Consider the following 14,414-nt stretch of genomic DNA (forward strand, 5'->3'; position numbering starts at 1 on the left):
GACATGTGCACTTACCAATAGGTGGCACCAATGGAACAGAAATGCGAAACTCTATGCAAATTTTTCTGGAGAAGAGGGTGCTGGGAATTTTCTCCTACATGGCTATAGACTTTTCTACAAACGAGGTATTGATTATATACTGCTATCACAGTTGTAACACACTGGAATCTAGGAGGATGTTAAGCAAAATGTGACAGTAGGAGTCAACCCAAACTGCTTGTGATACTGCTAAATCTCTTGAATTTAGATTCACATGCACAGAAGAGTGATAAATATTTAACATACCATATTTAATAATGTGATCAGTTCTTATTCGTAATTCAGAGGTAAGTTGTTATTCAGATATGGTTCACATGATCATAGAAAAAACAGTTTTTCTTGAATGAAAGAAGTAATCCATTTTCTAGAGGAATCTGTGTAATTTCTACAGTCACTGGATATCCAGCAGACACATTTGTGGTCCCATTCAGGAAGGACTGAACCTCCTTCTTCTGATGACTTCAGATGGAGCAGTGGCAGGAGAGGAACCAAAATGTGAGCCTGATCCTGTGCTCACTTGCACTGATTTTAGACAATTATTGTTTTGCTTCATGGCGTAGTCACACCACCATGTTCCAGCCCTCTTCTGTAAAACTGGGGACCTCTACAGTTTTTTGAAACCTGCAGAAAGGGCAAGATTGTGTGATAAAGCCCCAACCAAATTGCACCAGTCACTCCAAGCCATTCCTATCACCATGGGCAGACTGTGATCCTGCCCGATATTAACATTTGGTTTACGCCATGCATTTTATACAGTTTAAAAACAGTAGCCTTGTTTCCCAGTGTTTTAAAGATGATGAACATTATCCTTCGCATCCCTTTGCTCATCAGCCATGTGTTTATATACCAAGCATCTGGCTACATTATTATTTATATTACAGGAGACTGCACCAAAAAAGCCCTCAACAACCTCCAAGGAAATCAAAACACATTTGGGCCAAACCAAAGTGAAATGCTAATTTTTCCCCTATGAACCACTGCCACAGCAAAATATTTACTGTTTATGATTACGCAGGCTTCTCATGCTAAGTTTTTGCTGTGAGATTTATGGGCATGTTTGCATTTATAATATGTCAAAAGTTCCTCAAATCGCGACAATAGTCAGTTAAGGAATAATTTAGTGGTGAGATATGAAAAAAAGGGAAAACTAAGCGCTTTGGTACAGGAGTTCAAGGCTTGCAAAGCAGTGCCAAAATGAATGTCCTTGATTCTTCCCTGTATCGCCCGTTACTGCTGCCAATGTCTATGCTGCATGCTGTAGTGTAGATAGGATGGCAGCACTGTTTTAGTTTAGTTAAGTTAGCTTAGGCTGCTATAAGTTGTGTGTAAAACTCCGTTACAAGTGGGCCTTGAATGTCTGTAGGTTTTGTCTGTGGAGGCAAAGGAGGAAAATACCTTTTGCCATTTCAGGGTGAAGGTGAGCTGGCTGGTCTACCAGTGTGGAGGTGGTACAGAAGACAGCCCAGACCTCGTGGCTGGACAAGTCAGCGCGTTTGGTCCTGGACCAGGCAGAAGTCAGGTGTTGCCAATGTTCCTGCAGTTTTTCTCTCTCCTGGTTGCAGGTCTCAGCCAAGCTCCTTTGTTTATCTCGACCCTGTCCAACCGTGCATGGAAACCGGGATGCACCGGTGGTGCAATCCTTCACTCTGGCACTTTGCAGTTGTGCAAAACTCATTCCCTCCTGATCACTGCTGAATTTTAGCCCTGAGTTTGAAAGACTTTTCTAAAAGAAACCCTGGGAATTCAACCCATGTTCAGAAACCTCTTTTCCTTTCGGTGTGTTGATTCCTCCTGCACCCCAGCGTGGTCTCTCCCCTTCCCGCAGCACCGGGATGCGCCGTGCTTCCCTCTGGCGAACACCCATCCCATTCTGCTGACAGCACGCAGGCACTCCCCCAGCGCTGGTCGGCATTTTGTGAGAGAGAGCCCTCTGATTAAAATGTCATCAGGAAAACAAACCACATAATCAAGTTCTGCAAAAGCTGGTCCATCACGGACAGAAAAAATAGAGGCTCTCTTGAAACATAATACAGCTTCCTGAGAACGAGTGCGTGCGTGTCTGCGGGGGGGGGAAAGAGCGGGCGTGGGGTTGGGCACGAGCATTTGCAATCAGGTACTCATCAGGATCTAGCTCCATTTTCCGTTCAGCGTTTAACAAATCAAGGAAGAAATGCCCCTGCCTGGGGTCAGAGATAAATCTTCTACCCTGGACAAAGGGTAGATCTCCTTGTCAGCGCACTGATTTATTGTGACCTTATAGTCAGACTCTCTAATTTCTGCGTGTGGCTATAGGTGCCACCGGTGATTTGTTTCCTCTCTCGATACTCTCTGACTGCTCAGTAACGGGGACCTCTGTGGGCTCACCGCCATCTCTCTGGGGGTGAGGTTCGGGTGCCTGTATCTCCGCCTGGGTCAGCTCTGCAGGTGGCTCAGCTAGGATGGCTTTGGTGGTAAATGGGTTTGCTGTGCCTGAAAGTTGGGTTCCCAAGCCAGGTGCCTCCTCGAAGGCCATAGCAGACATGAGAAGAGCTGGAAGGGTCTTGAACAGGTCCACGGGGAAGACACAGACCAAACCTAGAGCTACGAGGCCTTAGAGAGAACCACCCTTTCGTTTTCCTCCCCTGCTGCTTTGTCCAGGCACACGCTGCAGAGGAGCAAGTGCATCTTGACTTGCCAACAGTAAAGAGGCAAAACCCCACCCTGTCGCTCATCCCAGCTGGCATTTATTCCTGCAGGTAAAAATTAATTTCCTGCTTGAACTTAGGTTTAGCCTCCATTCACTGGCCTTTCAGCCTTGCCCTGTTCTCCAATGGGAAGGTGCCCAGAGCCCCTCAAGAACTGACCTCTCACTTTTCTTTCTGACACACTGAAGAGATTATGTTCCCCAAGCATCTCACCATCAGCTATTGTCCCCCAGCCCTTGAGCCACCGTGATGCCTTTGTTTTCTCTGCAGCTGTACAACGTCCTTGGTGAAGCCCAGAGCCCGAAGCTGGACATTGTCCTGTCCATGCACCAAGGCCAAACGCTGAGATAAATCATCTCCTTGGACACCAGCCCTCACTCACGCCCCCAGGCTCTCCACTGGCACTTTCATCTGCTGCTAGGCTCTTCGGAGCTAATCCAAAAAGGGGTACCCAAGGTTTCAGGGGCAAATTTTGAAAGGAGACTTTTTCTTTGCCCTCACTGGGCATCTAAAGGGATTCAGGCACTGACTGCTCTGCGTGCATGCTACCCTCTCAGCTCAGCGCGATGAGAAAATTGGTAGACGTGCAAACAGGCAGATGTGGCAGGAGTTTCCATTGCTGCCACCAAAAGTCTGCATCGTTTTAAACTGGCACAGCTTTTCTCTAACATGCATAAATTGCCTAGTACCTAAGCTACCTAAAATGTATTTCAGAGAGCTTGGTACAGCAGAGCCCTGATCTCTGTTGGCACTCCTATCGTGAATAATTGTGAGAATTTATTATATTATATCTATTTTTGGAGAAAAAAAAAAAAAACGTGGGGAATGGTATTTATCTGTATTTTATACAGCACTTTTAAAACACAGATCCTGGCAATGCAAATTCACGTTTCATGCAAAACTCTTCCGAAGCACGTTGCTTTGTGCAGAAACCTCCAAGCCCAGCACTACCCTATCTCTTTCTTCTTTACAAACATACAAAGGGATAATAAAATAGGTAAGAAGCAAGAGCAGTAAAATTTCGTGCCCTGAGGGGGAAAATGGCATATATTGCCCTGAGCCTTTAGCTGAGGCCAAAATATATAGGGAGAGACTTGGGAACTATTTTCTTTCCTAGTGCAATATTTTACCTCTATTGCCCTCAGAACCAGTCAATATTTGTATAATATATATATAAAAATAACCTTAGATAGATGGATAAAAACCAAGTAAAATTCACCTCGGAAAGCCTTTTATTCCAACTGGAAAATTGCCCTGCAAATGTACTCAACACAATACCCACTACTTCACTTGAAAGTGACAGTTGCAGCTGTTAACGTGGCTACATTATCTCATCTTAGGAGACAAATTTCAGGCTATATTTCACTGTAGCCTGGTAATGTATATATGCCCTAAAGACCGCTCTAGCTAGATCTGTCTTGCTGTATAGATTTCAGATACGAATGTATACTTCCCAGGGTTTTTCCCTTCCCCCTTGTTAGTTAGGGAGTGCAGGAGGTTAATAAAACATCGCAGTGTTTGTGTCATCATGCCCATTTTGGCAGAGGGGCAAGAAGCAGAAGGGAGAGGAGCCTGCCAGCATCCTACTCCGGGTGCGTGCTTCCCAGGGATGGAGGAGGGAGGGGGTCGGCTCCTCGGCGCCTGGGTGCCGTGCTTCGCAGTGCTCGCCTATGCTCAGTGGTGTCATGGGCACGCAGGCGAGGGAGAAGATGGCAGAGATTTGCTAATGCCCCCTTTTCCATGCCCCTGCCCCTACCAAGCTCGGTGGCTGCCTGCTCCAGCTCGTGCGTGGTTCCCAGGGGGATTTCCAGAGCTGTTCCTCCTTGTTAACCCCACATTCTTTTGCAAATCTGAACTGAGGGTTATAATGAGGAATTCTGGGACTGTCAGGAAAGAAAATATGTAAGTAGGGAAAAAAAAGCATCTGTTAGGATTTTAAATAGGCTCACGAGTCTCTCCATTATTTGAGACACTTAAGATCACTTGACAAAGCCCTGGAGAATATACAGAAAGCTAGTCAGGGACCTTTGATGGATGTTTTAAACTATCTAATGCGTCTTTTCCAACTCTATCCACTAAAAAATGACTAATTGGTTGCTGTTCTTCATTACTACGATTATAACAGCGTCCTGAAATCGCCCGGCACTCCCGCATGCGAGATACTGTCTATTCGTCCCCAGCTGAGAGTGGGTTGCTGCTTTTTGCCATTAATTTTCAAGGCAAACATCTGTGCCACACGCTGCAATGCCTGTACAGCATCTTGCCTGAGGAGACCCAGTGTTTCTGCACGCGGTGGCACCGCCCCGGGTAACGCCGAACCTCTCCATGGGGAGCCGAGGTGGGGTTCGTGGTTGGCATCGCTTCCCAGCTCCAAGGCAATCACCTTGGGGGAGCCCTGGCAGCTTTCTGCGCTTGCAGCTGGGGCAATAACTCCCTCCCGTGGATCTGGGCTAACATGGAAAATAAAGGCTGGCTGGCTCCGGCCAGGAGCTCACTTCTTTATGCAAACGTAGAATTTGGCCCCCCAAGATTTTTTACAGGTTTTGCGAAGGGGTGCAGTGGAAAGAGGTCTTTCTCGCTAGAGGAAAGTGCATCGCCTCAGCGAGTTTTCAGCCCGTGACTACAGCACGTGCCTTCCAGCATGGTTTCATAGCACCAGAAGTGGCCGTCGCATGGAGATGGAGAAGACTAGTAATTGTCGAGGAGCTGCAAAACCCGTGTGAGAGCCCAGAGCAGCTCCCACGGAGGGGATGAACCAGGGAAGACCAAAGCTGGTGAGCAACTGTAGTGACGCACCTTCTGCTCAATGAGGCGAACAGGGAAAAAGTTTACGGGCAGCTCTAAGTTTAAAAAAAAAAAAAAATAAAGATCAAGCAGGCATTTTTATCTGGCTAATTTTCTTTCCAGGAATTAGTTGTTTGAATGGAGAAACCTGCTGGAGCAAGAAGTGAGAAAAGCCTTGGACGGAGTGGCTGCGCCTCCCAGGTCCTGAAATTTAAGATCTTTATAAATGATCTGTTAAAACTATAGTGACGATAAGCTTATGAATCATGATCTATATTAATCAGGGCTGCTGATATGGAAAGATTAATTGAAACGTGCAGTTCTACACAAATGATAAAGTGGTAACAATTTAATATCAGACAAGGAGAGTGAAGAAATTACACTCCAAGCTTCATGCATCATTACTATGGATATTAATATTTTACACAGCGCAACAGCATCGGGAATCATAATGAAAATCCATAACTAGTGCACAGACATGATTAAATACAACAGTCTTTAGGTGCTGTTTGGTGACGGGGGCTTAGCCATATTTCACTCCTGCTGCCGGTGATTCGAGTGATAGAGTCTAGACGTGGGTGATTAAAAAGTGTTCCTCCTAAAGGCTGTTAACCTTTTACTACTGAAATGAATTTCTTTGATTTTTAAATTATGCTGCTCACTCTGTGTTTTTTTTTTTTTTTTCCAAATCAAAACCTTGTCCAGAATATCGATAGAGCGGGTTCCCCAGGCAGTTGACAAAGCAGAAGTAAAGCACCATGAAGCAGACACAGAGGGGTATTTAAGGGTGGGAAGGAGAAAGGGGGATGGAGGGGGGAGAAAACAGGTTAAAAAAACAGGTTTTCAGTGCTCGTCATTATGGTGATGCATATATTAGATGCAATACCCGGTGCTGCGGTGGGCCATAAAGGTTTTATCCGCGGGAGTGTGGAATGGGCGCATTACTCACAAGTGGCAACAGCACCAGTGAGTTATGCACCTCATTCCCAGCCCGCACCGATAAAAACTTTATGCTGCACCACGCCGTGACGTCTTTTCTCGATGTGGATTCATCAGCTCTAAGGGTGGCTGGATCAGGCCCTTGAGTGAAATGCAGCGTGCAGAGGGAAGTGAGCCCTGACTCAGCATTGCGAAAAAAACCCCTTTTTTGAGAAAACGCTGGGGCACCTATTTAAATCCCCCAAGCTCAGAGCTTGAAGAAATGACATCTTTGCTATCTGGCCTTTCTGGAGAGATAAGGGTCCAAACCGGCCGACATGTTATTTGAGCTGCTAAAAATGCAGCAGATTTTAAGTCCAGTAACTCATGGTCTTGCCGTCTTGGACTACACTGGTGATGGTTAGACGTGTCCCACCCGTAGTGCCCCATCCGTAGTGCTCCTGGCTCTGCAGCGGTGTGGGATGCCAACCTGAAACCCTGCAGTTCCCACGGCTGTTGGTGATGGGGGTGACCTGGGAAAGGAAGCCTGACATGTGGGAGAGGATTTGGAGATGCCGTGTGACTTAGGCTGGTTTAGGTGGCATCTGTCTGAAAGCAATTGTAGGTCTGTCTGACGGCAGATCATGAGACCGGTAACAGTGCAATAAAATGTAAGTGCACACGAATTGCCAGCTTGTACCACTGCAAGTTTGACTTCTTCTGGGTAGAATAAACAGTGACCGGCTACCAGCAATCACACCATAATCCAATAATGCACATGCCAATGAACATCGAATACCCATTAAGTCAAAATACCTCCTTGTGCTTTGTAGAATCACAATGTTTCACATTCCCTAGAGATCTTGCTTGAGTGCTGGTAGCTCCGGTCTGAGCCCAGAGGTCACAACTCTCAGACCTTGGACCTTGTTTGGCCCGTTTCTCAAAGACCCACTGCTGGCTGTGAGAGACTCACCAATATTCTGCATGTCAAAAAAAACAAAAGAAAAAAGGAAAAAAAAAAAGGGAGAAAGGAGAAAAGAGAAAAGAAAAAAGAAAAAAAGAAAAAAGAAAAAAGGAACTTTCTAGCTTCCATAGCTGGAGAAAAATCCACCCATCTCTCCAGCTGTGGTATAGACATTTGTGGGCACAGTGCTGCCTGTGCTTTGGTTCCTTAGAAAGAGCCCCAAAGCAGTTTTTTGTCAGGAGAAAGGAGAAACTAGAAGAAGTTAGCATTTCCCAGATAGTGGAAAGCTTTCTTCTTGGTAAAAAAAAAAAAAGCACATGTGAGTATGGCCAGAATTTGGACGTCCTTTCCTCTGTGGCTTTCATGACAAGCTACACGTTCACTCTGAAGGAATGCCAACATCCAAAACCAAGGAAGACAATAATCTATGGGAAGCATACAAGCACAGATCAAAGGTTTCTGGGGATACTTAATCTCGGTTGTAATGTCTTGAATGAGAAATGGAGAAGCCTGGGCTGTAGAAAGACTTTCATTGGCCAAGGTCTTGGGTGTTAACTTTGGTTTGTTGATAAATTTCAGTAGACAGTGCCCAAGACATGGACTTGGACCTGGAGTAACTGCAAAGGGCAGGTCACGCCATAGGACCCATAAATAATGTGGGTACAAAGCTCTTTCCTGAAGCAGAAGAATGCTGGAAGGACAACAGGAGATGCTTTTCTTTATGGGGGAAGAGGAGGAGGTGGTCAAATACCAAGGCATAGCACATGTACCAGGCTAGAGGACATGCGACAGCAGACAAAGACATGGCAAGGGGGTGGGGGTAGAGGGGAGGCTAAGAAAGCTTTGGTGCTTCCCTTGTCACTTGAATTGGGGATCCTTTGGATGCACCTCACCTCCCCCTCTCCCTCCAGAGGTCTGAAAACACAAGGCTGAGAGAGAGCAGCTCATAATCAATGACATTAATTAATAGATGAATGGCAGAGAGGCACGAGTATTGCCCCACAAATGAAAAGCAAATCCCAGCCAAGGGAAAAAACGGCAAAACTGTAGCAATTTCTACTCCGTTACCCTTGAGATTTGGCTCCAGATTCAAAGGATAGGCAGGCGGAGAGGGAGGTTGGGAGGAGGCGGGCAGTGGGGGGGAGTTGGCTCATATTCTGCTGTGACCCAATTCCATACAAAGCATCCTGTAACAAAACACGTCTCTATCTACAAAGTACAAGTAATCTTTGTTTTCAGTACAATACTTATCTGCATTTAGACCGACGATGGCAGTGCTTGGCTTATTTTCATGGATCCAGTTATCCTTTTTATCCCTGTGAGCATGTGTGTGTTTGTGTCTGTGTCTCCTCCTCTCCATCCTCCTTGCTGCCTCTTGTGCCTGCGCCAACAGAGCAGTACTCGTAGGGTGCTGTTAGACATCAGCAGAGGTGGGAATACTGAAGGTCAGTGCCAGTTAGGGGCTTTCAGGCTGCCCAAATTATTTGGTGCCTTGGGAAAGGGGGAGCTTGGGATCTAGTCTTTACGGCATCTAACCACATCCTGAGGAGCCCTTGAGGTGCTACCAGAGAAAGGGAAATGTTAGTACATGGGACACCACTCTGTGACTTGGGAGATGCTTGTGCTGCCAGAGCTGCTGCCAATTTGCTGTCTGAGTCTCTGCATCACCTCCAACCTTTTACATATCTATTCCTGCTGGTAACTTTTGGGAGGGATGGTCTTCTGCTCTGCGTCTCGACCGTATCTCCCAGCAAGGTAACCTTGTCTTGGTAGGGCCATCTCCAGGCACTACTGTAGAACAAAGACAAGACTGAATGGTGTCTGAGACACCAGTGTCCCAGACCCCCACAACACAGTGACAGAGGGTAGCCTGACACCAAATCTGACTGTCCAAGTCATGCTGGCTTCTCCGGTTGTGCGAAAGGTCACATGCCAAAGTTGGTATGTCACCTACTCCCATCATGGTTTCCCTGTGCTTCCAGTCATGGAGCAGGTCATACCCGGAGAGTTCTTGTCTCTTAAACTCACTGACATGAGTGAGTTTCTCTCTTCTCTGCAGGTCACAAAAGAAATGGGTTTCTAGTCTAGAAGATACACCATAGACGTCACTGGGCTAACAGCCTTCATGCACATAGCAAGGAAGAGTCATTTCCCACCAGAAGAACCAGCACTGGGAAATTCCCTGGTCTTGGTAGTGTCTGTGTGACACTGTGACACAGTCACAGTGTGACACAAGTGAGACTGGAGAAATGTAAAGCCCCCTCAAAGCTTTAAAAACCTATGAATCATGGCAAGACTATGTAAATGCTTGAATACAGAGGCATCAGCCTTTGCAGGCAGCTGGACTTCCCTTCCATGAGGATGCCATCATCTGAACTCATCACTGCTCACCGGCCATTCTGCCTTCAGGAAGCATCTCTGCCTCCTCCCTCTCATCTCTGTTATTACAGAGCACTCACACAGTTCCCATCAGTAGGTTTCTGGATATTTTAGGAGTCGTCCCCCCCCATTTCACAAAGGGGCAACTAACATGTGGAAAGTAGAGGTGTCCTGCCCTAGGTCGTTCAGTAGCACAATGGAAATTAGCTGTTAAGTGGGATTTTCATGTGCAAAAATGATATCAACGAGGTTCATCAGAGGTCTAGAAACCATAACCTGTGAAGGAGGATTGGAGGGTGTACAACTGTTTTATCTAAAACATATGCTGATCTGAGGACTTTAGAAGTATCTGGGTGGCTTTTTGAGGACAGGCCCAGGTCTGTGATATTGCCTCCCCTCTATCCTTTAAATCCTGGCCTTGTTTTAAATTCTTATCCCCTACTTTCTTGTTTTAATATATTTTATGTTGAGCTGCTGCTGAATTCCAGTTTTGTTTCTTATATTTAATCCTTGGTTTTCATCTGAATCCAGCCCTAGAGAGTATCTATATTTTAAATAAGAATAAGAATAAATACAGAATGTAATACATGTAATTCCGTAGTAATCATGTGTTTTACAGGCAGTTGACAAATTTGCTTAGCTGGAAGTAAATACACCCATTTCCCTCCATCTCTGCCGCCAACGGCCTCTGTTTATTTGGTAATCAGTGCGACCTCCTCCCCAGAGAGCCACCTGAATTGGTGCTGATAGGCAGATGACTCCCTTGTTCTAGTTTTTCCACGTACTTACGTATTTCCACCTGGTGATTCTTCACCCCCGGCAATCCCTTGAATTGCCTGCCAGCTTTTGGGAAAGGATCTCTCGGCTCTTCTTTGCTTAGTTTGCCCCATTGTGGAAATAATGTTTTTGAACCTCTGCTCCTGTCTGGATAGGCATAGAAGTGGTGGGTGGAGTTAAGGTTGAATATGATTTTCAGCTTAAAGCTCTCCTCTACAAAGAAATCTGTTTACTGGAAATAAACTGATATTTTCAGTGTGTTATAATGGCGCTATCTGGGGTTTCTGGTCAGATTTTGTGGTCATTTAACGAAGCAATTCTTCAGACAGTTCTGGAAAAATCAGCTACTCATTCACACTGGATCTTTACTATTATTATTTTTCATGTATAAACCTCGCACACGAACTATGGATTTTCTCCGCTTCAAAGCTCAGCTGGAAGATGGAGCTCCTTGAGGGGAGAAATACGGGAAGATGCTAGGGTTACCACCAGAAGTCTGGGTCTTTACCCTGTTAGCACATGTGTTGAAGGGGTAAAACCTGCCCGTTCAGCAAGGTCTGAAGGCTTTGGGTGGCAGCGGTCTTCTCCTGGCTGTGAATTTTGCTGGGGCTCATTTGGGCACTTCCAGTCTGCTGCCAATGTTTCTGGTATCAGGATGATCTTTCAAATATTCCCAAATGAATATGCAGGCTCCCTCGTAGCTTCAGAAGTAACATCAAGGAGATGTTTGTATCCATTAAATGAAGGAAGAGAAAAGGCATTCAAGGTCTTTTAAGAATGATTAGTGGTCAATATAACTTCTATGTTATATACTTTTTGGTGGAAGACAGCAGAGACCAAAACTTTGAGGGAAAATGACAGTTTAAAAAAATGCTTTGTTCTGATTTTGTTTTTTACTGTATTTCAAGCGCCCCAACAAGCATTTTCAGAAGGTTTTTTTTAAATAAAGTAAGCCTTATTTTGCTCTTGCTAGTGCAGTCCAAAATACAGTTAGAAACGCTATCTTGAAACAATTCTCAACCTGGTGAAACTGTCTTCTGCCCAGTTCAATCTGTGATTTTTTTCTCTTCATAGGTTCTTCGGCCATGGGAAAAGAGTGCTGCCAGAAGAAAGCAAATTGTTTTGTTCGTGAGACACAGAGTGCTATGGGAGAACCATACCCATCACTCCGTGCTACACTTTTGCAATCTTAATGGACATTACAACTGATTACTTTCTCTCTTTTAGGTAAAACTCAAGATCTTTAAATGCTGCATTTTATCATGGATATATGTATTTTTTGTTTTGCAACATGGTTCTCAAAATAAAAACATTTCTGGCTATGAGACAGGTGAACAGATCTGGGGAAACATTCATGGGCAAATAATTCAACGTGGGTGTTGGGTAAATAGTGAGCAAAAAGTTGACAACACATCCTTCATAATCCATTAAATCACGCAAAATAGCAAAGCAGAGCTGATTCTGGTGGGCAAAAAGTAAAGAAACTAATTAAAATGCTCACAAGATGCAAAAGAGCTGAAAAGAAGAATAAAAAAGAGAGGAAAATTTCCGTGAAAGTTGCCAGAGCAGGCGGCATTTTTTTTTTTCTTTAAAACTTCCATTTTCATGTATTTCGACTTGTTGTGACAAAAAAACCTGGCAGCAAATTTCAATCACCTGTAACTGAGAGGGGAGCCTGAGTCGAGGCTTTGAGGCGACCAGGAGATAGCGGTGAAGAAGGGGAAGGGCGAGAGGAGCCCTTCCCCAACCACGGCCCTGAGGAGCCAGGCTGAAAGGCAGCGGACACCATACTCAGCACAGGACAGGCAGGAAAGTGGCTGTAGATCAAGAAACCACGATCTTGCAGGAAAGGTTCACCTGGAGAAGAAACAGGTGGGATGAGGAGAACGATAAGATCATTCCTCCTGCTCGTTTCCTCTCTGGATAGTCTTCTGCTAGCTGAAAGGTTGCTGAAGAGAGAAAGACAATAAATTGTTTTTTGTGTCTGCTGGGGATAGGAAGAGAAGTAACAGCCCTAAATTGCAGCATGGAAGATTTAAGTCAGATGCTCAGAAAAACTCACTGGTGCTAAGGATAGAGAAGCACTGGAATAAATTTCCTGGGGAGGTGGCGGAGTGGCCAATATGGGATGTTTTTAGGAAGAGGTTAGGCGAACATCCCTCAGGGACGCTTTAGATCTGCATGACCCTGCCCTGGGCAGGGGGAAGGGATTAAATGGTATCTCATGTCCCTCCCAGCCCTGAGTCCTGCACCTCCAAAGCCTTTCAAGGAATTTGTTCTGATGTTGGAGCAAGCCCTGGTCAGAGGGAGCCATGGCAGGACAGGAGCTGCTGACAGAGGGGGCTTCTCAGAGTCCCTGAGAGAAGGGGAAATGCAAAGGCTACTCAAGTGGAGCAGAAAGCCACTAGACAGATAGTGTCAGGGTCAAAGCAGCGTGTCCCAGAGCCCCGGGACCTCAGCCTCGTGCTGCGTTTTGTCTCCAGTAGCCCCAAGGCATGCAAGAAGTTCTGTGTCGCTTCTCCCCACCGCACCGGGGTTAGAGGCTTGGGACTTTCGCAGAGCGCTGGGATGCTGGGAATAAAGAGATGGACCACTTTTCCAAGGGGACAGAGAAAAAGAGAGCGAGGGAGGCAGGGGAAGGAGGGGCTGGGGAGAAAAGGGGAGAGAGAAAAAGAGAGAGAGAGAGAGTGCAAGGAGGAGGGGAAATGAAAGGATATTATTTTTTTTGTATCTGTCATTTCCCTGCTATCTCCCATATGACTTCTTAATCCATCAGAATGCTGGGAAGATAATGTTTTGGGCGAAATAACATGAGAGAGAGGATAGACTCCCAAGGACCAATATCTTTATTGCTCGGAGGATAAACGGATTATGTCAGCCATTTTCTGTTGCTGACAGCTTTTCTTATTAACCGATTTTATTTTTTAATCTTCCAGGGAAGAAATATGGTTTTATGTCACAATAAAACGCCGGTCACATCTAATTCTGCCCTCAAACAAACAGATTTCTGAAAGCCTTGCAGAGAAATTTGAAATAACTTTAAAGAGGGGGTTTTTGGATAAAGTCTTTATCCAGAGGCTTGTTCAACCGCAGTGTAAAAGGTTTAGAGAGAGTGAGAGAGGGAGTGAGAGAGGGAGGGAGGGAGGGAGAGGGAGAGAAAAGTCCCTCACAGTTGTTTTTCCTGGTTGATCCCTATTAAAAGAAACTCTTCATTGTGGTGTACTCAAGGAAATACAGCTCAGACGAAAGAGTCACATGAATGTTAACAAATATGGCTATTTGTGTGGCTTACGCGCTGCGTTGGGCTTAGAGATGTTGTGCGTGACACTCAGAGAATGAAGGAAGCAATCATTAGCATCCCAGCAACCTGCTTAGCCGCCCGCTTTCATACTCCCCCTTTTGATCTGACACTTTTTTTCCTTCAGTTTTGCTGGGATTACCGCGGAAGATGCTAATAAAGTATCATACACGTTGTAGGCAGAGCGATAAGAAAGTCTGCTCTGGCGAAACTTCGGAGTTGCAAGCCAAGCAGCCTTTGTACTTGTTGCTGGGTTCCCAGTGCAGACCTGAAAATTGGGAGGGTTTTGTTTAATTCCCTTTTTCCTACCCCCCCCCCCCAACCTCTGCAGATGGATCCTGCATATTTCATGTGCATCTCCTACGGGGATTTAGAGCAGGCTCCGTGCAGCTGATCATACCCCAGTTGCTCATGGACATTTCTTTTCTCCATTGACTAAGGGAAATGGGGGGGAGCCAAGCCTCATGCCCAAATTTTCTGCCATTTCCCAGAGAGGGGTTGCTGCTCTGCCTTTCCCTCTTTTCTTTTTTTAGGAAACACACCTTCTGCTCCTTGGAAATACTGGGTTCAC

This window comes from Gymnogyps californianus, chromosome 10, assembly GCF_018139145.2.
Source record: "Gymnogyps californianus isolate 813 chromosome 10, ASM1813914v2, whole genome shotgun sequence".
Classification (NCBI taxonomy): Eukaryota; Metazoa; Chordata; class Aves; order Accipitriformes; family Cathartidae; genus Gymnogyps; species Gymnogyps californianus.